Source organism: Bidens hawaiensis, unplaced genomic scaffold, assembly GCF_021521415.1.
Source record: "Bidens hawaiensis isolate Kalapana, Puna unplaced genomic scaffold, B.hawaiensis_p1.1 tig00022288_1, whole genome shotgun sequence".
Lineage (NCBI taxonomy): Eukaryota > Viridiplantae > Streptophyta > Magnoliopsida > Asterales > Asteraceae > Bidens > Bidens hawaiensis.
In genome coordinates this window covers 257,784-284,042 of record NW_027493457.1, presented here as the reverse complement: position 1 = coordinate 284,042, position 26,259 = coordinate 257,784, and positions in this window count along the sequence as shown.

The window sequence follows — 26,259 nt, the reverse complement described above, 5'->3', positions numbered from 1 at the left end:
GAATCATGTTTAGGAATCGATTTTGACACAACTGAATCATAAATTGGGTGATAATTGCGTCTAAATATATTGATATTGTGTTCGAACTGTTCAAAGTATAAAATCATTCAATTAGATATTGAATTGATCAAAATTAGTAAAAATTTGACTCTAGGATTGTTCATACTGATGTTGTGAACATCTTATAGAGTTTAATTATATTAAGGATCAGTGAATTGGTAATTCGTGTTTACGAGGGAACAAAGATTTAATTGGTTAAGTTTTTGCTAAATTTAGACTCAATCGATTAGTATTTGTGGTCTGAATCAGTTTGGTGAGGTTCAGCATGTGTTGACGAGTTTTTTAAGTATTGAATTAGGAAATCTGGTTATGAATTGAGTGAGTTTGGATTGGTTTTGTGCTTGTCCGTACAAGTTTGAATCTGGAAAATGAGTTTGAAGATTTGAAGATATAAATGCTCATTCGTTCTTTTCTTGAGCTCATTCGTTAGATTTAAAGGCTTATTCGTAAAGCAGTTATAACCGTTAGTGGCAGCTGTTAAGCATCTGTAACAACCCCTTCGATACTGCAGTTCCTCATTCGATCACATAACCCATTCGTTACCCTCATACGTTATTATTCATTCGTGTGAACAGTAGCATTCATTGTTAATTACTTTCGTGATTACCTCATTCGCATATTTCGCATACGTGTGAATAGTAACATTCGTTATTGTTCATTCGCACCGAAACATACTTCATTCGTTACCAAAAACATATCTCATTCGTTACCAAAATTTAACTCATTCGTTACTTAAAGTATCTTTGAGTTTCTCAGATTGTCAATTTTCACCCAAAACTTTAAATTTGTCAGTTTTAACTCCTAAAATTTCAATAATTACAAATTTTATGCACTTCTTTGCACTTGAGTCCAAAAACACGTTAATGCAACATATGTTAAACCTAGATTCCAAGTTTGAGTCTCGTGCGAAATGCCCGAGACTCATGAAATTGTGTGATTTACCGAAATGGGAACCAAGGTTTTGAGCTCACTTGGGATCGGTTCATTTAGATTGTATGCAGAGTCTGGTTGTTTATATACCCATACTGTTTGGAAGTGATTCTATTGGTTGGTCTGAAAAAGAGTTTACTTATATGACCGATGATGAAAAGAAAGCCTATGAGATCGAAACAAGGGCTTATTCTACATTGACCATGGCTTTACTAGAAAATATCTTTCATCAAGTAAGTAATATTAAGATATGTGCTTCCTTATTTCAACACTTAAGAATGAGGAGCATGGGAAACACCAAGGACAACAAGATATCAATGCTTAAGTTTTAATACATAAACTTTTGTATGTTAAAGGGAGAAACCGTGACTGAGTTATTGACACGGTTTTGTCATCTAATCGCTGAGATGAGTAATATTCAATATGCCTCCAAGTGAGATTGACCAGATTTATACTGTGAATAATGCTATACCTGATTCTTATTTCATGTACTTGTTGGTGCTTAAAGAAAAAAGTTTCTTCAAGAATGAAGACCTCACAACAATGGAATATGTTCAGAATTTAGAAGAAAGGGAGTATGATATGAAGTGTCAGAAATCCTCTAAGGATAAATAAGATCCAACTCTTTACAGGGGAACACTTCCTCAAAGTAGTGCGTCTATACCAATCACGACATTTATTCTCAAGCAAGTCAAGAGATTCATCAAAGTGTTGAGACTTTGTCTAATGCATCTTTTATGGATTCTAGACCTAGTTCTTCATTTGGTCCTATTCCTCAAAGTTCACAACCATAGAAGGTTAACATGAAAGAGGCAGAACAACAATTTTTTTATGTGTGCATTTATGACTTCATATGAAAAGTTGGTGGGTAGCCATATTGCTACGAGTGATCTAACTAATGAGGAAAATGATCAAATAGACCCAGATGATCTTGAACTAATGGATATTAAGTGGAATAAGGCCATGATAGTCAGAAAAGTTTCATGAAAAAGACGCGAAAAGATTTACCAGAGATAAACAAAAGGATTGGATTGATAAATAAAATTTCAAGTGTTACAATTGCCAAGAATTTGGTCACTTTGCTAAAGAGTGTGATAAGTCGAAGAGTATTCAGGCCCGAGGACTCAAGATTGAAACTCGAACAAGAAGTATAATAACTATGGGACAAAAAATGAAATGGGGCGAGTCAGTCAAACCAACAGGGTCACAAGCCCTGATTACACAAGAAGGGATTGATTGGTCTCAAAGACTTTTGGGGAATACATCCTCTAAGGGTAATTAAGCGAATTTGGTGAAGTTTGAGTAAGATGAACACTTTGAAGATGCAAATGGAGACAAACTAACTAATGCAAGTGATGAATCAGAAATTGAGACTAATTCCAATGATTCAAGCATTGAAATATCTGAATCATTTGCTTACATGGCTAAGATTGAAGAGGTTGGTTCTAACTATTATGAGTCTGTGTCTGTTAATGCAATGTCATATGTTGTTGATGAACCTCTGAAAATTGAATGCTCTCACTATGATGAAAATAAGTCTAAACTTGAGGCTATCCATCAACACAATGAGACATTAGTGCATGATTTGACTATTCTTTGGGACAAGCAACTGAGATTTAAAGAAAATCAATTGAAAAACTTTGTGCTTTGTCTTATAGTATTCATGACTTGAAGGAGGAGGTGTTTAGTCAAGTTAACTCTTATTTATTAGCAGTTTCAAGAGATCTTAAAATTAAGAACCAAGATCACAGAACTTGAAAATGAAAATCTGGAGTTGAAAAAAATATTGAGTAAATTTAGAGATTCATTATTTTTAATGAATGAAATCATTGAAGTCAGTAAACAAAAAAGGTAGTAAAAGTGGTTTGGGATTTGTTGAGGTTCCCCCACATTTTTCAAGATGATTATAATGAGATTCCAATTACGGGAGATCGTAAGGAAGTTGATATTAATAATCCTTTGACTGTTGATCCTCCCGTGAATGTGAATAAAGTAAATAAAAGTAAGAACCTAAATAAGTAAAATCCAAAAAATCAAGCTTTAAAAAGTCAACTCTAGAATCTCATGTTAAAAGTAATGTGGTTTTCTTTGAAACTAATGATGGAGTTTTGGTTGAGGATGTTGTTGAACCAGATGTGGTACACAAAGAAATGAGCATGTAAGGCCCTGGTCTCGGTGCCCTACATTGGCGTTGGATTTACTCATAAACACAGTTCTAAATATCAGAGTTAATTGAAACTTTCGCAGAATATTAAAACTTCGTTACAAAACATTGAAACTTGTCTTAAACACATAATATAAATAGTTTATTTAAAACATCATGACAAATCTTCACTGGATGTCAGTCCCTTCAAATCATGCCATGTTTTTGCCTCTCAATCCAACTGCTTCAATCTATTCACCTGCATGCATACTAAAAGTCAGCTACGCTGAGTGAGTTCTAGTTAAAACATATAACATACAATACATTCACATACTTACTTATACGTATCCGAATATTAGTTGCTTAGCATGTTCATTCTTTCTTTCGTACATACATAAGTATATACCTTCATTCTTACTTTCATTCTTTCTTTCTTTCATACTTTCATAATTTATCTTACTTTACATATATACTTATATGTTTTAAAGAGTCTTTCGCCCTATAACCTCACAAATATTATTAGGGTCTGCCACCCTTAAAGAGCCTTTCGCCCTATAACCTCACATATATTATTAGGGTATGCCACCCTCTTACCGTCAATTCATGAATACCTTCCTTTTCATTTATATTTATATACTTTCATACATACTTTTAATCTTTTCTACATCATTCACATATCATATATACATCATTCACAGACATTCATATATCATACATACATCATTCATAAACATATACATAGCAAACACTTACCACTTAAGGTAAATGTTTTAACTAATCACATTGAGTATGCACACAGCCCAAAAACATAACAAGAAAATGGGGCTAGAAACTTACCTGGATCCTGTTTCTTTTTGAGTTTATAGTAATGCCCCTCTTTAGCTGTGCACGGCTAACTGTATAATAATTACAAGTATCAATTAACTAACCCGATCCATATCATACTTCTAGATTAATAAAACCCTCAACGAATGGAAGTCCAGGGGCAGCGCCCCTGACATTAGGGTTCTAGGGGCGACAGCCCCTAGCGGGGTCCAAGGGGCTGCGCCGGGTTAACCTGCCATGTCAGCTCGGAAAATTTTTATTTTCATTAAATATTCTTTACTAAAAATCATCAGGAATTTCTAAGTCTAGGCTAATCTAATCAAATTATCAGCTCTATTCGAATGGATCTTCTATTCGAATGGATCTTCTGTTCGAATCAACATTCTGTTCGAATCGACTTCAATTTGAATGGATCCCACATTCAAATCACCCTTCCATTCGAATCATCTTACATTCGAATAAACTTCTATTCAAATGATTACACCATTCGAATCAACCTTCCCTTCGAATAAACTTATATTCGAATCAACTTCTATTCAAATGGATACACCATTCGAATCAGCGTTCCATTCTAACTCACTTTCTAGCCAAGGATATGCTCATTTTACTTCTTGGTCGCATTTTGTCAACAAATCTTGTTCAGTTTTAGCATCGGTTTATGATTTCTCATCCATACTCTTCCCGAATCCTTGTAACACTTCCCAAGACTTCAATTCATGCTCCAGTATTCCCGATATATCATTCCATACTCATACCAGTCTCCAATTTAGCATCTTTAACGATCAATAACCTGAAATACAAAAGCATGTATGAAGTACCAAAGTTCTAAAAATATACTCAATAAAACTACATAATTAATACACTAACAAATATACAAAATACTCGACCATCACCTGTACATTTCAGTGTCATCCGTCCATTCTGGAACTCAGCAAGATATGTGGAGTCAAAGAATCACATTATTGCTGAGATCAACAACAAGACGATCACTATCTCTCATGGTGTTATCCGACGTGCGCTGCAATTTGATGACAACATGGGCTGTCCATGTGAGTTTGACAAGATGTTGATACGAGTTTTATTTCGGAGATTATTCTATTTTGGATCCCTTGATTTTTCCCAATACAACAATGCGTACTTGTGTGCTTCGTACAAGTACTTATTACATGTCCTGATTCATTGCCTTGGGGGACACAAGGGTGGATATGACTAATGTCGGATTATGCTACAATCCGCATTTTTAGCTCTTATATTGAACAAGTCGTTCAATTTCTCTGAGCTTATATTTTATCACTTGAAGGAGAACTGCTTGATCAAGAATCGTTGCAGTAAATTTCTTATGTATCCACGTTTCGTACAGTTAGTATTTCAGGATTTGATTCTTGACTAGGTGATTGACCGGACTATGAAGGATGATGTGTTGAAGTTGGAACACATGAATGCCGACACAATGAAGAGGATGAAAACTTACCGTGGTCAAGAACAGAAGATCGTTCAAGAACCAAACGTTTGATTTCTCACTTGGCAAATCCAGCTTATGAATGTCCTTCTGATGATCGTTGGATTCCCAACGACTCGTTTTCGGAACGTGAAGAAGGACCAGGTGGGAACGATGGTGGTAATGATGATGATGGAGATTATGGGGGGTGATGGACGGCTTGTTAATGTTGAGGCAGCTAGCTCACAGGCTGCTCAACGAAAATGAAAGGGCAAGACGCTAATGAAAGATCAACCACCCAAACGTCATGTGAGGCACGGTTCAGGTGTGAAAATTGGTCCATATGTGCCTAGGTCGGCTGCACAACAACGGTCGGTGGTGTCTCTTACTACAAGCACCCTGATACTTACATTGACGATGACCATTACTTCTGATCCAAGGATAGGTAGTGCAGGATATGTTCATGTTATTCCATTGATAATATACTTAAGGATCCACCACGTAACCAACAACAACGAAATTGTCTGCCACCATTAAGATGAACTGGTCCCGCCATCTTGAATTACATGTGGATAACGTGCGCTCCTGGAGAGGTGTTTAAACCCAATTCATGGAAAGGTGAAAACCTTTAAACGTTTGAAGGGATTTATACCATAAACTTAGAGATGTGGCCAAACCCCTAGGAATGCATTCACATCTTAGTTGGTATCCCGATTATGCAAAACACTTAAAACTTTGTGAGGGTGGGTTAGCTTGGCTAACACCATGCTTAAGTCAGTAATGGGAGTCAAAGAATAACATAAAAGGAAATAATTGAATCAGTAAAGTTAGAATACATAACTTGCCAAGTTAGAAGTAAAATTCTAACTTACACTAAGAGAGTTTAAGGTGAACAACATTCTAGGATCTTGGCAGGATCCTGCCATCCATAGCAGATAACTGATATACTCCTTTTCCTGCCTCAGCCTCGATCTTGTACGGCCCTTCCCATTTAAGTGCTAATTTCCGTCCTTAGGATCCGTTGTATTATGACATGCCTTCCTTAGTACTAGATCTCCCACTTGAAATCTTGACCCTGACATTCTTGTTGTAGAAAATGGTAATTCTTTGCTTGTATGTTGCCATATGAATCCTTGCCGAATTTATTCGTCCACCACGTCAAGAACATTGGCAAGATCCTGATTATTGGTTTCAGTATTCTGAAGACAGGATCTTGCAGTAGGGATCACCATTTCAGTTGGAATCATTGCCTCGGTCCCAAATACTAAAGAGAAAGGAGTTTGTCCTATTGCATTCTTTGATGTAGTTTGATCTGCCCACAACACAAATGATAGATCTTCAGCCGACTTTCCTTATTTGTCCCCAGTTTTTTCTTCAAGTTGTTGACGATTCTGCTTTTCCATTGGCTTGAGGGTGAACTGGAGTGGATGCATCATCTTTATCCCCCATGCAGCACAATAGTCTAGTTCTTTTGCCAATGAATTGAGACCCGTTGTCGCTGATGATCGTGGCTGGGATTGCGAAACATATCAGAATATTCATCGTGTTGAAGATATCACTTCTTTTTCTCTAACTTGGGAAAATGCTTCTGCTTCAATCCATTTGGAAAAGTAATCGTCATTGCTAACATGAAAGCATTTCCTCCTGAAGCCTTCAGTAGTTTACCCACAATATCCATTCCCCACTACATAAAAGGCCCATGAGATACGATCGGATGGATACGTTCAGGCGGTTGATGAAGAATATTGCTATGTCTTTGACAAGAATCACACTTTTGAGCATATACCATTGAATCCTTCCTCATGCTTGACCAATAGTACCCAGTCTTAAGGATTTTGGAGAACAATGATCTGCCCCAGTGTAATTCCCACAATCTACTTCATGGATATCCATTTGTTGAACACACTGAAGAGCTTCATTCGATTGATTTCATTATAACGATTGACCCAGTGATCTAGTTATGTGATATATGCTAAATATTATATAACTTGATAATATTAATAGAAGTGTTGGGAGGATAATTGGGCAGAGTAACAGCACACCAAAAATAATTTTAAGAACACTTAACTTAAACTTAGGCATAACAACCTATATATAGAAGACGAATGTCATTCGTTACACATCCCGTAATGAATGGCCTTCATTCGTCTTCATTACATAAGTTACCAAAATGGTATAGCGAATGACCCATTCGCTATACCCCCATTCGTCAGCGTTCCATGACGAATGGATACAATATGTAACGACTAAGGTCTATTCGTTAAACATCCTTAATGAATGACATATAACTATAACGACTAAGGTTCATTCGTTAAACATCCTTAACGAATGAGCCATAATATAACGTATGGGACTTAATTACAGAAATGCCCTTTACATTAATATAACAATAAATTACAAAAACGATTACAAAGACTCGAGACGACAAAACCATGGACTAACAAACACCCCATAGTCTTGAGCTCTTTGTCTTTACTTAAGTTGAATCGTTTAGACTTCCAATCCGCACAACTATGAACCCCAAACGCGTGGCATACATGACACGTTGGAATTGCATAGCTCGATCATAGTCTTCACGTTTCTCAAACAAAATATCGTTCTTGAACAGAACATCCTTGTCCGTCTCTGATAAATTAACAAGCCACATTGGATCTGTGACTCGTATAAAATTAGTCTTCAGCCCTTTACCCAACACGATGATTGCCTCGCCGGTCTTTTTGTCGTAGTACCATCGATTAAACGATAGATGAAGATCTTGCGGAAAGGTCTTCACCGGTACTCGCTTCATAGTCTTCGGCGGCTTAACCTTAAGAACAAGTTTCCTCCAACGCGAACGAGGATCAATCTCATCAATATATTTTCAGGTTGGAACTTGTTATTTAAAGAACTTAAACCCGTGGTTGACCTCAAAAAGTAGATGTTAATGAAACCATCCTGCAAGTTGATTTCTACCACGATTAATGAACAGCTGGTTGGCAAGCGTCCGCACATCCCACCTTGGAAGTGAGAGAATATCAGTAATGTATTGGAAATAGTGGACGCCATTCTCCCACTTGATAATACAAACTCTTAACTCGGAATCATAAAGCCAAGACACGATGTCACCTTTAACAGTTTGCACGGCTTTGAATGTGGTTTTTTAATTAGCTTTGGCCCGTGCAGCAACATCCAGTTGTTGTTCTCGATCAACGTACCTATAAGCTTCAATGATCTTTAGCTCGAGTCTTTTTGCGACGGTTCTTGAAGCAGTTCTCTATATCAATTTCAGACGTGCTAGACTCTTTCTCTGACATCTTCTCTTTCTTCTTCATTGTTTTCTTGAGATGATCTTCAGCAACTTTGACATAATAATCAGTGAAAGTTGGAACATCCTGATCAACATTTGAACGATGATATAGATCGGGATATTCCTCTGCTGTAACATCTGCCATTTCAATCTCCTCATCTTCATAAATAAACGAAGTATTCCCATGTGGAATACTCGTATCAAATAGCACTTCATCATCATTAACAACCTCCACATCCTCCTCAACCTCCAACGCATGTAATTCTTCATCATTCAGCCCTAACAATAATGAAATATTATCGCGAGTCAGGGCATGATCGACAACTTCACCTTCTTCAATCTCATCTGTTGGCAGTACTCATAACCACCCGTTTCTCATAATCCATAAATAACACGGTGTTGGCTTTGATCGATTCAGTAGGCTGAACATTAGTCAAGTCTTGATACACGACTATCTGCCGATCATTGCCTTCAACACCACCACTTGTACCGGCAGCAGACGAATCTTGAACTTGTTTCGGCTAACTTCTACTAGCACCAGGAGCATCAGGATCCTTATCTTCGTCGTCGTTCTTCAGTTTCTTTAACGTGTCGGCTTTACACGTTAATTGAAGAATAAGGTCATCTTGCTCCTTCATCTTCACCCCCTGAGCCGCAACAATCTCACATAGCTCTTTGGTTTCCTTTTGGCAATATGAGACATGCTCCATCAAACGACGTTGATTAATCATCATCTGTTCTTGAGCTTGACGATCAGCCACCATTTGATTCTCATATAATTGAATCAAGCTTAAAAGCATATCCATCTGATGTGTCGGGGGAAAAGCATGAAACGAAACTAGAACAGGTTGCACCGGGCCTTGTGGACGACATAATGTCATGAATGATAGAGCCGAAGGTTGTTTCGGCATCATCGTTGGAGTAGGAAACATCACACGGAGTGAGGAATTTCACCAAGCCTTGGATCAGAAATAATGATCGTCGTCAATGTAAGTACCGAGGTGCTAGTAGTAAGCGACACCGCCGACCGTTATTGTGCAGATAACCTAGCCACATGTGGACCAATTTCCACACCTGAACCGCGCCTCACATTGTCACACCCCAACTTACGGCGGAAATGCCAGGGCGTGAACTGATTGTCACAGCTCTCAAGGTACTATCATGCAATATTAAAGGTGGAAATATCTATTAGATTTAATTAAATTTACATCAAAATTAACCAAAGTACATAAATTAAATTTAATCAAATAAAACAAAATCAAATATTCTAATTCTTATATCTTCTTCTCTAGCATGCAACCTAAGTTTTCTTCAAATACAAGCTTGAGAATCACATCACACGATAACCTGCATATGTGTTAAAAATAAAATAGGTTTTGCAACACAATGTTGAGTGAGTATAACACCATATTTGAGACACTATATAATAATAAGTAAAAGTACAAACTGTTCCTATGAGATATACAGATAAGCCATAGCACATAACAATCAAACAACTATAAAGAAAGCAAACCATAAAGAAAGGGCTCAACCAATCCATATAAATGGACATTGGCTACCAAGCAAGGACTAAACCGTGCCATAAAATGGACATCGGTTTCCGAAGTAAGCAAATAGCATTCAGATAAAACAAGTAAGCAAATAGCAAGTTAGGCAAACTGATAAAAACACAAGGATAAACAGTTGCGGTTGAGTACTATGTAATATAAAAATATATACGAACGCATATGTCCCCAAAACGGTTAAAATAAGTAAAAGAGAGGAGTGAAATACTCACCTTAGATTAAAGGTAAGCGAGTATAATTAAGAATAAACTAGTAAACGGATAAGCGAGTCGTCCAATACGTGTCAAACGATATAACTTATCAGAACCTGAAACTTTGTGATATGAAACTATAAATGAAAAGAACTTAATGCCGCTGGAATCAATCCAAAAGGATGAGTAGAACTCTAGTTATGTCGAATTAAACGTTTAAGCGAGCTAGTACTGACCAGAATCCGAACAGCGATTCGGAAGTCGGGTTTTGGTCAGTAGCCTTATAATTTCGTTATGAGAATAAAAGTCTTCTGGATCCGAACGTTGAATCCGACCAGAAGTATGAGAAAACGTTAAGTCAAACTAGTTGACTATTTTGTTCTTTAACGAGTTTTAAACGATTGGCCAGTCAACACCCTTCAAACACCAAAATTGATTGAAGGTTATTGACTAGGGAATATATATGAATGATTTATATGTTTACAACTTACCCATAAAGTGAAAGAATCAACGGAAACGATAAGTCAAAGGTCCATACGTATGCAAAGTCAACCGGTTATGAACGTATCTTCAACCAACAAGCAAAAACCAAAGAGTTTGAGGAGGGTCAAAGGAGTGTGACGGCTGAGAGTAGTGTTTTAGGGTTTAGGGATGATTTTTGGCAGAGAAATAATGATATGTTTATATAGGATACACTATATCGATCTAAATATGGTAACTTACTCGTTTAAGAACCGAATGGGTCTTTAATGATTAAATCAATGTTATAAGCAATAAATTTCGTTCTTGATCAAGGGTTTATGTACATGGACATGTATTTTAGTTGTATTAGTTTTCTTGGAGCTTAATTCACCCGATTTATGCCTAAAATAAGTGATTTGCATGCTAAAAGCGAATTAGGAAACAAAATGATCAATTAATAACATAATCGAACCAAAAAATTCGTTTTTAATATTTAAGGTAAGAAAATGGACATGTTATAATCTTATATAACTTATCTTGGGGCATAAGTTTCGAGATTTGGGTCAAAAATAGTCCATGTACTTTTATAAATGCAATTTTTAGTTGTTTTAACTGATTTTAAGGGTTTTTAAGAACTATTTGGCATAAATGAAAATTATGAAATTGTAAAATAATTTAAACCAAGTTAAATACCAATAAATACAAGTTTTAAATAGTTCGAAAGATCCAAATTGCGTTCCCGACTCGGTTTAAATTTAAACGAATACAAATACGAAAAATCCGAAAAAAATTTCGTCCCGAAATTAAGGAAAACTTAAACATCATCATTTTGAAATCAATTAAACTTTTAAGGAAAATATCATAACATAGAACTTCCAATAATCGAAGCAACGCTTCAAATGACAATCCGATAAGGGCACTTATATATAGGATGTACCAGCGGCGTATCTACCATGTCCTTATCATCTCATCATTTGTACCGTTACCCAAGCCATCTTAGGTTCTAAATCATGACTCATAATTGTACGTATTATGATTTCCATGCGAGGACTTGGATAATTATGTATGCATCCATAATTATTCTTATCGACGGATAGTCTGCATAATCTGTTCCATCATGTGGGTTATAAAACATTGAAAATAAAATTTTAAGAGAAACCAATTGTTTTGATAATAATTGTGAAATATACTTTAAAAGTTAATTAATACATGTTCAAGTTGAATTAATAAAACCGTGTAATTTCTAAAATTTCTTTTGCTTTCAAAAGTACAACTTTAAATATAAATTCCAGAGATACTTATTTAACGTTCGAATTTGATTAATAAAACAAGGAGATTTCTATTATATCCTTTGGTTAGGAAAGTTACAAATTTTGGAGAGTGAAGTGGAGATCTTAAAGCAGACGTTTGAAATGAACTATGATGATCGAGAATAAGCTAAGAGTAATATGAAATTAACCGTGTTAGATAAAGGAACTTGATTCTTGAGTTGATATGCGCAAAAGTTTAATTCATAACAATTCTTAATTTCGAGGGTATAAATTTAAACAAGGATTTTGGTGGGTCGAGTTTAGTTAGTTGAAGAACTTATGAGATTAAAGGGAAGTTAATGTAAAGTTTATATGTTTTCAAATTGTGAATTTGAGATGAGATTAATTCGATTAAGATATTCTAAAATATTATAAGGATTAGTAGTTTAATAATTTAATTATTAATGAAAATGCGAAAATATACGTATTTTAATAAATCCTTATAAGATTAAATTGAGAAGCGGATACTCCCGAATCACCGAGATAGTCCTATTCCAATTAAACCTTTAAAATTATATAAAATATAAGGTAGGTAATTAAATTAGATTAGATTGGGAATTCGTGGATTTTTTTTTCGTTTTTCATAAATCGTTATAAATGTTAAGAAGTAATTTGAATTATCAATAATGGAAATTTAAGTAAGTAACAAATTCTAAATTAAAGTGAAGCATATAATAAAATAAGATAAATGCGAGGCTAGAAATGCATAAACCACCATGACTATTCTAACAACTACGAATTTATAATTTAAAACGTTCAAAGTTTTCAAAAAAAATCAAAGTAGGGACTTGAAATGTTTACGATAAAGGTTCAATCAAAAAGTCAATTTAATACATAAAGTTAAATTAATTAATGGAAAATTTTAATTTAACAATGGAAATTAAATTTAGAGAATTCATAATTTAGTTTAATAATAATAAAATATACAATAATTGAATTTTAATAATAAAGATTAATAAAGTGGAAATTAAATTGTGAAAACCATCATGATATTAAGGAAAGCAAGAGATAATAAAATATTTTTAGTTTAACGTTGAGTATAAGGATTTAAATGTACTTAGAAGTTTATAGTTCGAGGGTATGATTATAATTAAGAAAATATAATTTAAATAGTGTTTTAACGGATACGAGTTAGTATAAGTTTTCTTGTTCGGTGTATTTTAGTTTTGTCGAGGTTGGCGGTTGGTCGGTTAATAGCACACAGCAGCACTCCTTGGTGATTCTAGTAGTTGAATGGAAATCACGGGAAACAAATGAATGACGTTGATTACGACGATGATTTTTAAGAAAGGCATTCTATGAGGGCCAATAATGGAAATGTGTAAGATGACAGGGGAGTTGTAGAAATGAGTTGATATGAAATTACGGGGATACGTATGTATATGTATATGTATGTTTATGAATTATTACTAGTGAAGACTCGAGGACGAGTCAAGAATTAAAATAATATGTATTAGTTTAATGCATTTAAGTAAATAAGGTTTTTATAAGATTTTCCAAAAATAAAATAACAAAGCATATCAAACTAGTTGACCTCCCATGAGCTTTCCATGACAATTTGAATGGCCCAACTAAACAAACAACATAAAGTTTGTGAATTGGCCTCCCATGAGCATTCCATGGCATTTTAATGGCCCAATTCCAATAACGTGTAATAAACAACTGAGTTGTTCAGTCCATGAGCGTGTACATGGCATTTAATTGACCCAACTAATAAATGAATTATCGAATTAAATATGGGAACCACCGCGTTGATTACTCCAACAAAAACACCAAAAACAAGTCAAGAAATGGATAGTCGGGATTACCGACTAACCACTTAAAATACCGTAAAACCATAATCGGAAGGTTACCGAATTTAATCCACGAACCACCATGAATTCGGTGTAAAAATATTATAAGGAATGCAACCACTATCGTGGTTATGGTTGACAGCTTAGGGTGTCAGTCATATGGCATTTATGGGTCTCGCTCGGATCCATAGGGTCGAGTACTTTGATCAGGTTATCACCCAGGTAAGGAATAGCGTCTTACCTTTGGTTCTTGGAACCGTTTTGCCAGTGCCTAACACACAGTTTCTCTCCCCGTTTCATTTGTGATAGGGACATGCCACATAACCTAGCTCTAAGGTGAACGAGCAAAAACAACAGGTGGGAATTCTTAAGGAATTTCCCACAAATAAAAGCAATCTAACTTTTGAAAAGTTTTATTTGAATGTTGAGGCATAGCCTCGGAGTTTGTGTGTGTGTGCATGATAATACAATAGACAATAAATAAATAATTATCTAAGAAAGCTGTAAACAATCAAATTTGAACACATAAAGGTAAACAGATAAGCACGTATAGGGCTCCTAAGCATGTTACTATGGCACCACTAACGACCTATCTTAAACCTTCGGCTCTGATACCATTCTGCCACACCCCAACCTACGGCGGAAATACCGGGGCATGAACTGATTATCACAGCTCTCAAGGTACTATCATGCAATATTAAAGGTGGCAATATCTATTAGATTTAATTAAACAGTCATTTACATCAAATTAACCAAAGTACATAAATTAAATTTAATCAAATAAAACAAAATCAAATATTCTAATTCTTGTATCTTCTTCTCTAGCATGCAACCTAAGTTTTCTTCAAATACAAGCTTGAGAATCACCTCACACGATAACCTGCATATGCGTTAAAAATACAATAGGTTCTGTCGACACAGTGTTGAGTGAGTATAACCCCAGATTTGAGACACTACATAATAATAAGTAAAAGTACAAACTGTTCCTGTGAGATATACAGATAAGCCATAGCACATAACAATCAAACAACTATAAAGAAAGAAACCCATAAAAAAAGGGCTCAGCGAATCCATATAAATGGACATTGGCTACCAAGCAAAGACTAAATAGTGCCATAAAATGGACATCGGTTTCCGAAGTAAGCAAATAGCATTCAGATAAAACAAGTAAGCAAATAGCAAGTAAGGCAAACTGATAAACACACAAGGATAAACAGTTGCGGTTGAGTACTACGTAATATAAAAATATATACGAACGCACATGTCCCAAAAATGGTTAAAATAATCAAAAGAGGAGAGTGAAATACTTACCTTAGATTAAAGGTAAGCGAGTATAATTAAGAATAAATGAGTAAACGGATAAGCGAGTCGTCCAATACGCGTCAAACGAGATAACTTATCAGAACCTGAAACTTTGTGATATGAAACTATAAATAAAAACGAACTTAATGCCGCTGGAATCAATCCAAAAGGATGAGTAGAACTCTAGTTATGTCGAATTAAACGTTTAAGCGAGCTAGTACTGACCAGAATCCGAAAAGCGAGTCGGAATTCGGGTTTTGGTCAGTAGCCTTAAAATTTCGTTATGAGAATAAAAGTCTTTTGGACCGAACGTTGAATCCGACCAGAAGTATGAGAAAACGTTAAGTCAAACTAGTTGACTTTTTGTTCTTTAACGAGTTTTAAACGATTTAACCAGTCAACACCCTTCAACCACCAAAATTGATTGAAGGTTATTGACTAGGGAATATATATTAATGATTTCTATGTTTACAACTTACCCAGAAAATGAAAGAATCAACGGAAACGATGAGTCAAAGGTCCATACGTATGCAAAGTCAACCGGTTATGAACGTATCTTCAACCAACAAGCAAAAACCGAAGAGTTTGAGGAGGGTGACGGCTGAGAGTAGTGTTTTAGGGTTTAGGGATGATTTGTGGCAGAGAAATAATGATATGTTTATATAGGATACACTATATCGATCTAAATATGGTAACTTACTCGTTTAAGAACCGAATGGGTCTTTAATGATTAAATCAATGTTGTAAGCTGTAAATTTCGTTCTTGATCAAGGGTTTATGTAGGTTCCCCGGACGGATCACACGAGATATCCCGATATACACAGGTGCGGAATCCCTGTGTAGATCGTTACGGACGTAGAATATAAGCTCACGAACACACGAGCACAATACGAACAAAACCACGTTATATTAATAACTCGAACCGTGTTACTTACAGCCTCTCGACCTCACGTCACTCGACTCAATGAATTACACGTAAACTGAACTACTCGATCAACACTAAACAGTAAACCCGTAAACAGTATAAATACACGACAACTTCGCCTCAGGCGAAGTTGTCTATAACTTCGCTCGTTCAACAAGTTCGCCTAGGCGAACTTGTCAACAACTTCGCTTGGTTAACAAGTTCGCCTAAGAGAACTTGTCAACAACTTCGCTTCTAAACAAACAAATACATAAACAATATTACAGACTCGATTACAGACATTAGACATATGAACTACTGACATCTATGCACCAACAGACTCCCCCTTGGCAGTAGCTTCATATCTTGATCTTTCAGCTCTTGTCTCGTAATCCTGTATCTTTACGCGTGCACTCCTTCTCTGACACACACCGTGACTACTCGCTGATATTTCCTTGCTTCATCCTTCCAAGCAGGAATATAGAATATCTTCTTTTCATTCAACACTTGCAAATCAGCTTTCGATAAGTTAACAAGATGCATCGGGTCATACACCCTCAGCACTTCTTGTTCATCTTCGTCTTCCATCATGGCTTCAGCAGTCTGGCAATCAACGTACCACCATTTTAGATTCTTCAACACATCTTGAGGCATATTCTTCATTGGAACCTCCTTGATGCATCGGATCGGTTTGTACTTCATCACCATCCATGGCTTGCCATCTGCTCTCAATCCCCTTTCTGTATCCTCCACGAGCTTTCCCTTCTGTGGCTTTAATAGTTCAAACTTCTTTTCTTTTATGCCTTCTTTCCACACAATCTTCTCAATCATTCTTGCCATATTGTTGTCACTTCTATTTATCAGGCCCAACCTGGCCAAATCCTTCACCTCGCATTCCGGCAACGTATTGAGAGATCTCAACATTCTCTTGAAGTATTGAATACCATCATAACGCTTCACCACAAACAGCTTTATTTGTTCATCATATATCCAACAGATAATTCCCTTCTTCGACTCAGCATAGCCTTTGATGTTATAACTCTTCTTGAACATGGCTGGAACAGCAGGCTTCTTGGTCTTGATAAATCAATGAGCACAGCCTTCCTTCCACCTAGGCTGCTCCTCCCACTCAGTCTCATCCATCTCAACGCCCATGTCGGCTTTCTCAACATCAGGGATCTCGTGTTCAACTCCTTCTTCTACTATCTCCCCCTCTTCTATTCCATCTTCAATCACAATCTGCTCACCGATCTTCTCAATCATATCACTCGGCAGCACATCTTCATAAAATAACACATCGTCGCTGAACATATCATCATCAAGCTCCTTCAGCGCATCAATCACATCATCCTCAACTAACACCACATCATCACTAGAACCACCAGCCGCGTCGGTAGACTCCCCCTCAGCTGTGGAAGTACCAAGAGCTTGAGAAGTTCTTGGCAGCTCACCACCTGCATCTTTCGATGCATTGGGATCATCGTCACGGTCGTTTCTCTTCTTCGTTCTGAGCTCGTCGCCCTTACAGCTCATCTCCCCCTGAGATGCCAAGAACTCCTTCAAGGCATCTATAACTTTCCCATGCTCAACCAGGAGGGATGCCTGTAGTTGATTTGCTTCCACTAGGCTTTGAATAGTCTTCGATTGCTCTGCCACGATCCGCTCTAGTGAAGCTATTCTCTCTGAATCTGAAGTAGGCGAAGGCGAGACCCCAGAAGCAGGCGTAACCGCAGGTGGTACCATACCTGATAACCCTGCAGTAATAATGACCGTTGACTCTACAAATCGTGCAGCTACCACCGACTGAGTAAGCGTTGGAGGTGGTAGTGACACGATCTCCGGAGTCGACGTCTGGATAGCAATGATGGATGGAGTGCCAGCCGTTGATGTAGCCACCACGGGAACATCCGCAGCGCTTGTACTTGTCACCTGTACAGAAGAAGGAACAATGGACATACCAGACAGTGCGGCCGGAGCAAAACGTACAGTCCTTGAAGTCTCTCCAGCTCCCATGCCAGCACCTGTCCTCTCCCGTCTTGATCTTCTTATCAGCTTATGTATGTCTTCTTCCTCTTCCGACTCATCATCATCTTCCGTTCTCTTCCTCTTCCCAATCGTTCTCTCTCTAGACACCATCAACCGTCTCCCCTCATTCATAATCTCATCCAAATCGGAGTCAGCCATAGACGTAGCTGCTCTAGTCATACTCACACCCAAACTTTGGGCAGCCGAGACCTGCACCTTCTCAACGTGATCCATATCAAAATAGCCTTGACCTCCAAAAACAGCGTCAAGATCTATATTCTCAGCAGCAGACACAACAGGCACAGCAGGAGCAGGAACAGCTTGAGTTGCTCTTGCCTGTTGCGGTTGAGGATCTCTGAACTCGTCCCCACCAGCAGGAACATACTCTGGGTTAATTAAAAACCCAAACAGTGGAGTATGCCTGGGACGACGTTCAGGGTTGCTCCCCGCACTCGACGTGCGGCATTGAGCAAAGATACGTTTGCTCACTGATTCGACGTATCTGATCGGGCGTCTCTGAGGTAGACTCGGAGCCACATGGTTCAATATCATTTGAATAAAACGTGGGTACATAATGAACCGCTCCCGAGACATCGCCCTTCTTTGCCTGTCAATCTCGTAGAAGACCATTTGACTGAAACTATAACGTTTGTTATAGGTCAGTGCAGTCATTGCAGACTGCATGGTCGCACCCATACCATCAGTGCCCGCCTTCCTCCCAGACATGCAAACGATCATAACGTGCATGAGGAAGCGCCACTGATCTAGAAGGAAACCCTTCCTCCTCTGGGTATCTCCTAATGGACCAGAGTAGCCCATTCGAAGAAACGCTCCATCACGAAAGGGAGCTACGAACTCTGTAGGGTCATCCCTAGTCTCTTCACCGAATCGTAACGCCACCCGGATCTGTTCAGAGTTGAACTGAACCTGTTGATTGTTCACCGTCGCTCGCATGACCGGGGGCTCAATACGACAGTCGTATTCGACCGTCTGCCAGAAGTCTTCGATATTCGGTAGAGATATCGGCAGTGTGTTTGTGATCGCATGAAAGATCCTCGAGCGCAGGAGGAAAGTGATAATCTCGCGATAGTCGTCCACACCGCTCGCCTCCGGGTCAAGTGTAATGTACATATTGTGACCCGGGAAGAATTGTCTCTGATTGTCACCATCATCTCCTCCTGCACCTCCAGCACCAGCTACCGCAGCCATATCTGCAACAAACTAACCAAGTTAGAACGACAAAAAGACATAGCACAAGTTCGCTTTGTTACCATGAGCGAAGTTGTGATAAACTCTGTATAGGCGAAGTTAAAGTTGAGGCGAAGTTGGGAACAACTTTGCTTCAGCTTTAAGTTCGTCTAATTAATATTAACTAAAAAAAAGATCTAGGCGAAGTTAATGTTAACTTCGCCTCATCACAACATCGCCTCAGGCGAATTTAAGTTTCAGGCGAAGTTACAGATAACTTCGCCTTAGGAGAACTTAAGCTTCGGGCGAAGTTACGGATAACTTCGCCTCAGGCGAACTTAAGCTCCAGGCGAAGTTACGGATAACTTCGCCTAAACCCTAACTTCGCCTGAATCTGAATCGGCGACAGTTAGCAATTACGGAACAACGTGCAGTTGATGATTCGGCTAGTTTAGACGATTAAGAACTCTTAAACACAAGTTTTAAGGACATGTTGACGATCAGTACGTTTATCAACACGTAAAAACAAATTTTGAAAATCGGTTTCAAGACCGATGGTTCGAGGTTAATAACCGGGTCGAAACGACCCTTGATTAGCATGAAAGAACTTGTAATATATGATAAAACAATATCTCGAACCTTTGATCGGTGTGAAAATCGGAATAAATAACACGTAATCGAGGTTAATAACAAGTTCGCCGGAAGAACAGTTTGAATGTGGATGTAAGTTCGCTGATATTAATGAACAGTTTGACTGTTGATAAACCTTATATATGGGCGGAGTTATACAGGCGAAGTTACGGATAACTTCGCCTAGGCGAAGTTAACCACAACTTCGCCTGTTCAACAACATCGCCTATATATTTACAAAATCAAACCTTATAATTTTAACAATTTTCCAATTAAGTTATAAAACTTTCCTAGAAGAAATAAATGACATGATCAATTCTAAGTAACCAGTTAATAAATCATAAAACTATCTAAGTACAAAAACTTAAAAAATTTAAAGTATAAGGGATCAAATTTCAGTCTCGATAGGGACTGCTACGTTTTAGAAAAGATCCGAACAGGAATCATACTAAATACGTGACTGTAACATAGATCCGTGTTTAGCTGTATTATGACATATAGAGACAGGTTGTAAGCAGGTATAACTTAAGATGGTTTTCATCGTTTCTGTGATACGAGTTAGGTTCAATTATGCCTCAAAATTTAAGTGGGCAACAACTCAGAAATATTGATGCCTCCTATCTATCCTCAAAGCGTATTTGGCTTTCCCCAAGTCACCCCGAATTGACTTCGACCCATAGTGTCTGATTAAGTTGTAAATATTCTTGATCTGCTTCCCGTTCTTCTCTCTTACTCAATGATTGTGAAGTCTTGATATTGTCATCTCTAATATATATTTTTTTTTATTTTTTTATTTTTTTTTTTTTTTGAAATAAACATAGACTTCAACGTAGAAATTAACTGCAAGTCCCGAATCTGGATCACTGCTGTATCTTGAGATGCTATCTTCACGGGAATCAGAACACACATGGGCTCGTGTATGACTGGGTAATCGCTTTTCTGCCTATCATTCGGAAAGATATATATGAAGACATGCAAAACTCTTAAGGAGTTTCCAGGTAAAATCAAGTAAAATTTAGTTTGTATCACTTCTACTTTTACGCACCATAAAAAGTTATCATGACATACAATGATTGTCCTAAAGCCTTTTAAGCCTAATAACTTTACTAGTTAAGCACACAGAATTAGTATATCTATCATTTTCCAAGGTTGGATCAATTTTCCGTTTAACATAGCTAATGAACTTCTTACGAAGTAACAGACTCAAAAAATAATTTCATTTCCCCTTTTTCTTTCAAAATTTAAACAAAAATCGCCCCGACCAAAACAAAGTCTTCAGATAAACGGCTATCCCGAAGATCCAATGGATCCGCTGGACCGACCACATACTAGTATGTGTCCTTCTAACTAAGTATGATCGACTAATTTTAAGCGAAAGAAAGAAAAACTCATCATAAACCGCCCCGGTCACTATCAGTAATCTGGTTAATGGCTATCCTCAAAATCTACAAGTAGAAAATGAGGACCAAAACATATCCGAAGACAAGTCCTTCAAACTGATGTAACCGACATATTTTTAAGCGATTAGTGACGTTTTTTTTTTTTTTTTTTAACATAACATAAGAATAGCATGGTTACTCGGGATTGATCATCCCATTCAGTTCAATAAGGTTTTGAAATCTGGATTTGTCAAATGCTTTAGTGTATAAATCAGCGAAATTATCAAGCGTATCCACCTTTTCAAGAATTATCAGTTTCTTCTCAGCACAATCCCGTATGAAATGATGACGTATGTCAATGTGTTTAGTTTTACTATGTTTCACGGGATTGTTAGTTACTGAGATAGCAGCTGTGTTATCAATGCAAAAGGAGTAAGTAAGAAATTCAGACCATAGTCGCGCAATTGTTGTTGTATCCAAAGAACCTGAGAGCAGCAGTTGGATGCTGCCATGTATTCTGCCTCACAGGTTGAAATTGCGACTGAAGTCTGCTTCTTGCATTGCCACGACACCAATCTGCCACCAAGAAACTGACATCCTCCAGTTGTTGACTTCCGACTCTGATTGCACCCTCCATAATCAGAGTCTGTGTAAGCGACCAGCTCCAAGTCTCCTCCTCTTGGGTACCACAACCCCAGCTTCGGCTTGCCCTTGAGATACCGCAGTATCCTCTTTGCACCTTTCAAATGAGATTCTTTTGGATTTGCCTGAAAACGTGCACAAAGACAAACAGCAAACATTATATCAGGCCTAGATGCAGTTAAGTACATTAAAGAACCTATTATTGCCCGATATTGAGTTGGGTCCACATCTGCATCACCGTCTACTTCAGCACCCAATTTGTGATTGACGCAGATTGGAGTATCATATGGAGAACTATCCTCCATCTTGAAGCGCTTGAGCACATCATGAACATATTTCGTCTGATGAATGAACATTCCGTCCTTCTTCTGATCAACCTGCAATCCTAGAAAGAAAGTTAGTTCACCTATAGCACTCATTTCAAACCTTTTCTTCATGACAGCTTCAAACTCCTGACACATGGAGACTTTTGATGCAGCAAATATAATGTCGTCCACGTAGACTTGTACCAGCAGGATGTCGCTTCCATCTCTTTTGAAGAACAACGTGCTATCAATTTTCCCTCTTTCAAAACCATTCTCGAGCAAGTAATCCGATAAAGTTGCATACCAGGCACGAGGTGCCTGATGTAATCCATACAACGCCTTGCTCAACCTGTACACGTGATCTGGATAGTCTGGGTCAGGAAAACCCGGAGGTTGCTCAACATACACAACCTCATCAACTTTCCCATTCAAAAACGCACTCTTCACATCTAGATGAAACACCTTCATCTTTTCATGAGCAGCAAACGCCAAAAACAATCTTATGGCTTCCAATCTGGCGACAGGAGCAAACACTTCGTTATAATCAATCCCCTCTTGTTGATTAAAACCTTTCACGACCAGCTTCGCCTTGTTTCTGATAATAATCCCCTTATCATCTCTCTTGCACTTAAACACCCATTTTGTGCCTATCGCATGCACATTCTTTGGTTTTTCAACCAAAGTCCAAACTTCCATCTTCTCGAATTGAGCCAACTCTTCTTGCATGGCCTCGACCCACGAGCTGTCCTTTAAAGCCATTTGATAATTTTTCGGTTCAATCTGGCTTATAAAGCAGGTATACAGGCATTCATCGATTATTCCTGTCTCCTTAATGCTTGTATAAACACAGGTATGTTCATTCAAGCTACTTCTCGTTTGTACACCTGAGGACACATCACCAATCACATTATCCAAAGGCTGATCTTTATGAATTCTCGTGGTCGGAACCGAACCGACATGCAAATTATCTTCCAAATTAGAAGAGATCTCATCAATGGTTGTTTCATGCTGAGAGTGAAAAGGAATGATAAATTCTTCTTCAGTTGAGGCAGTAGGGGTACCGACAGTGTTTGATGAGGAAGGTTGACACTTATCAATCAGCTGTCTTTGCAATAAATTTTCTTCCTCATCGAGTATCATCTTCGTCGCAGCTCTTTCTTCTTCTTCAGAAATCTCCAAATCCGGTACGTTAAACGACTTAAAAAGCTTAACATAGTAGAAAAGCTCAGCAGGTCCATTGCTAGGTTTTGGCGGTTGGTAACTTGTGATGTCGGTGTTACACACCACCTCCACCTTGCAGGTCGAAGTATTGAAGACACGTCTGTTGGGAGTACCAACAACATAACCGACTAAGATTCCTTCATCGGCTACTTCGCCAAATTTAGAGTTTGTCTTCAAGATCGAACAAGGGGACCCCGAATGGTTCAAGACCACTCAAGTTGGGCTTCCTTCCATGCATAAGCTCGTAACAAGTTTTAACAAGTCTCTTAACGGTTAACACCCTATTCAGAACATAGCAGGCTGTAGCAACTGCTTCAGCCCAGAACATCACAGGAAGCTTCGAATCTGCCAGCATAGTCCTGGCTCCTTCAATTAAAGTTCGGTTCTTCCTTTCAGCCACTCCATTCTGATGCGGAGTATACGGAGCGCTGTATTGATGTTCAATTCCTTTCTGAAGACAGAAGATCTCCATTTCAAAATTCTTGAACTTCGTCCCATTGTCACTTCTGATGAACTTTACTGTTTTACTCATGACGTTCTCAACTTTGGTAATCAAATTCTTCACCATTTGAGCCGTCTCATCTTTCGATTTTAGAAAATATACCCACGAATATCGCGAGTAGTCATCAGTGATCACCAAGTAGTATGAAGTACCTCCTAGGCTTTTTACATTCACGGGACCGAAGAGATCCATGTGAAGCAGTTCTAGAGTACTGGCAATTGAGTTGACCTTCTTGGTGAGATGGGATTTCTTGTGTTGCTTTCCCTTCTTGCATGCAATACATTTGTCTTCAAAGTTAAAACTTTTCAAGGGAACGCCCATCACAAGCCCATTTTTGACAATGTGGTTCATCTTCCGAAGATGAATGTGCCCCATTCTCCTGTGCCATAGTTCGGATTCTGATTCGCTTGCTTTCGTCATTAAACATGATTCTCCCGTGGCCATTTCAGTAGACCTCATATCCATCACATAAGTATTTGTATCACGTGGAGCTGTCATCACTATCTACTCGTCTGGTATCTGAAAACCAGGCTTCAACACGATCGCCTCATTCTTCGTGAAATGAACAGTATACTCCTTATCACAAATCTGCGACACACTCAGCAGATTGTGCTTCAACTCTTCTACAAAATTCACATTCTCAAGTGTCATTTTCCCATTGGACACCGTTCCTTTTCCCGTAATTCTTCCTCCACTTTCACCAGCAAAACTAACTCTCGCTCCTTGAACAGGTTTTAAGTCGTGCAACAAGTATTTGTTGCCCGTCATGTGCCGGGAACAGCCGCTATCTACAATCCAAAGACTGTGGGCAGCCCTGTTCAACTGTTCCTGCACAATAAAGCAAATTATTAGAATCTAGGGACCCAAGACCAATTGGTCTTGGATCTATACATCCCGTACTTCTGCTTTCCAAAGTTAGCATTTGGATAATTCCTGTCAGTCCTATTAGGAAATCTCCTTGGAAATTGAGTGTGAGGCCTTCCAAACCTATGTGTATTGACAGTATTATATCTTACGGTTTGGTGATTAGCATTGTAAAACTGAGGTGTGTTTCTGTGAAAACCTGAATTAGTTACATTTTGAAACTTTGAAGGGTTTTCATTTTTAGCAGTATTAAAATTACCATTAGACTTATGCTCAGTTTTAATAGGCCTCACGCCTCTGAATTTCGGCGTCAGAGGACAATCTGCAACAAGATGTCCTAACTTATTAAACCTAAAACAACACCTATACTCCATTTTCTTTTCAAAGGTTGTTTTGGATGTAGAGGCTGTGTTACCGGCCGTCCGTCTCACATAAGGTGGGACGTACGGGTTGAGTGGAGTATTCTTTTTAAAAGTTTTATCTTTTTCTCCACCAGTGGGTAACACTACCTTCTCTTTTGACTTACCCGATTCGGACAACTTATCCGAATCCGATGAGACTAGACTCGTAACAGAAATTTTCTCACTTGAAACAGGCGAACTCGTTTCGCCACTACTAACACTTGGTTCTTTACTCGTAACCTTGATTGGAACTGTCTGAGGAACTTCAAAGTCAACAGATTTCTGAACACTAGGGTTAAAAGTGTAATTGTGGTTATAAGGTGGTGGAACCTCGTGATAACCAATTCCTCCTCTCTTTGTAGAGGTACCTTGATCACTAACAAGGTGATCAAGAATAGCTGAGGAATTTCTGAACTGTTCTAGTTTTCGGTTCAGTTCCACCACTTTCACCTGGTGGTCAGCAATCTGCTTTTCTCGTTCAGCAATCAGTTTAGTCTTTTCTTCTAAAACCTCATAACTTAGATCAATTACTTCAATTTTTTCAGCAAGTTTTGTTTTTAAGCTTTTAACATCTTTTTCACATGCTTTTATTTTAACTTTGTAACTGTTTTCTCTTGCTTTCATAAAGTGATGATCTTCTTTAAGAGTTTTAAATTCAGCATCTAAACGAACATACTGATCAGTTATGGTAGCAAGTTGCTCAGACAAATTCTCACATTTAGTACAAATAGATTTAGAACTTACCTCGGAGCGTTGATCATTGTTATCTGCCATGAAAGCTTTTTCCTTACCAGTAGCTTTCTCTTCTCCGGTAGTCTTCTCACATTCTTCATTCTCAACCTTAGCCATATTTGCATGTTCACTAGTTTCATTTAAATGCAGGTTCCAGTTGT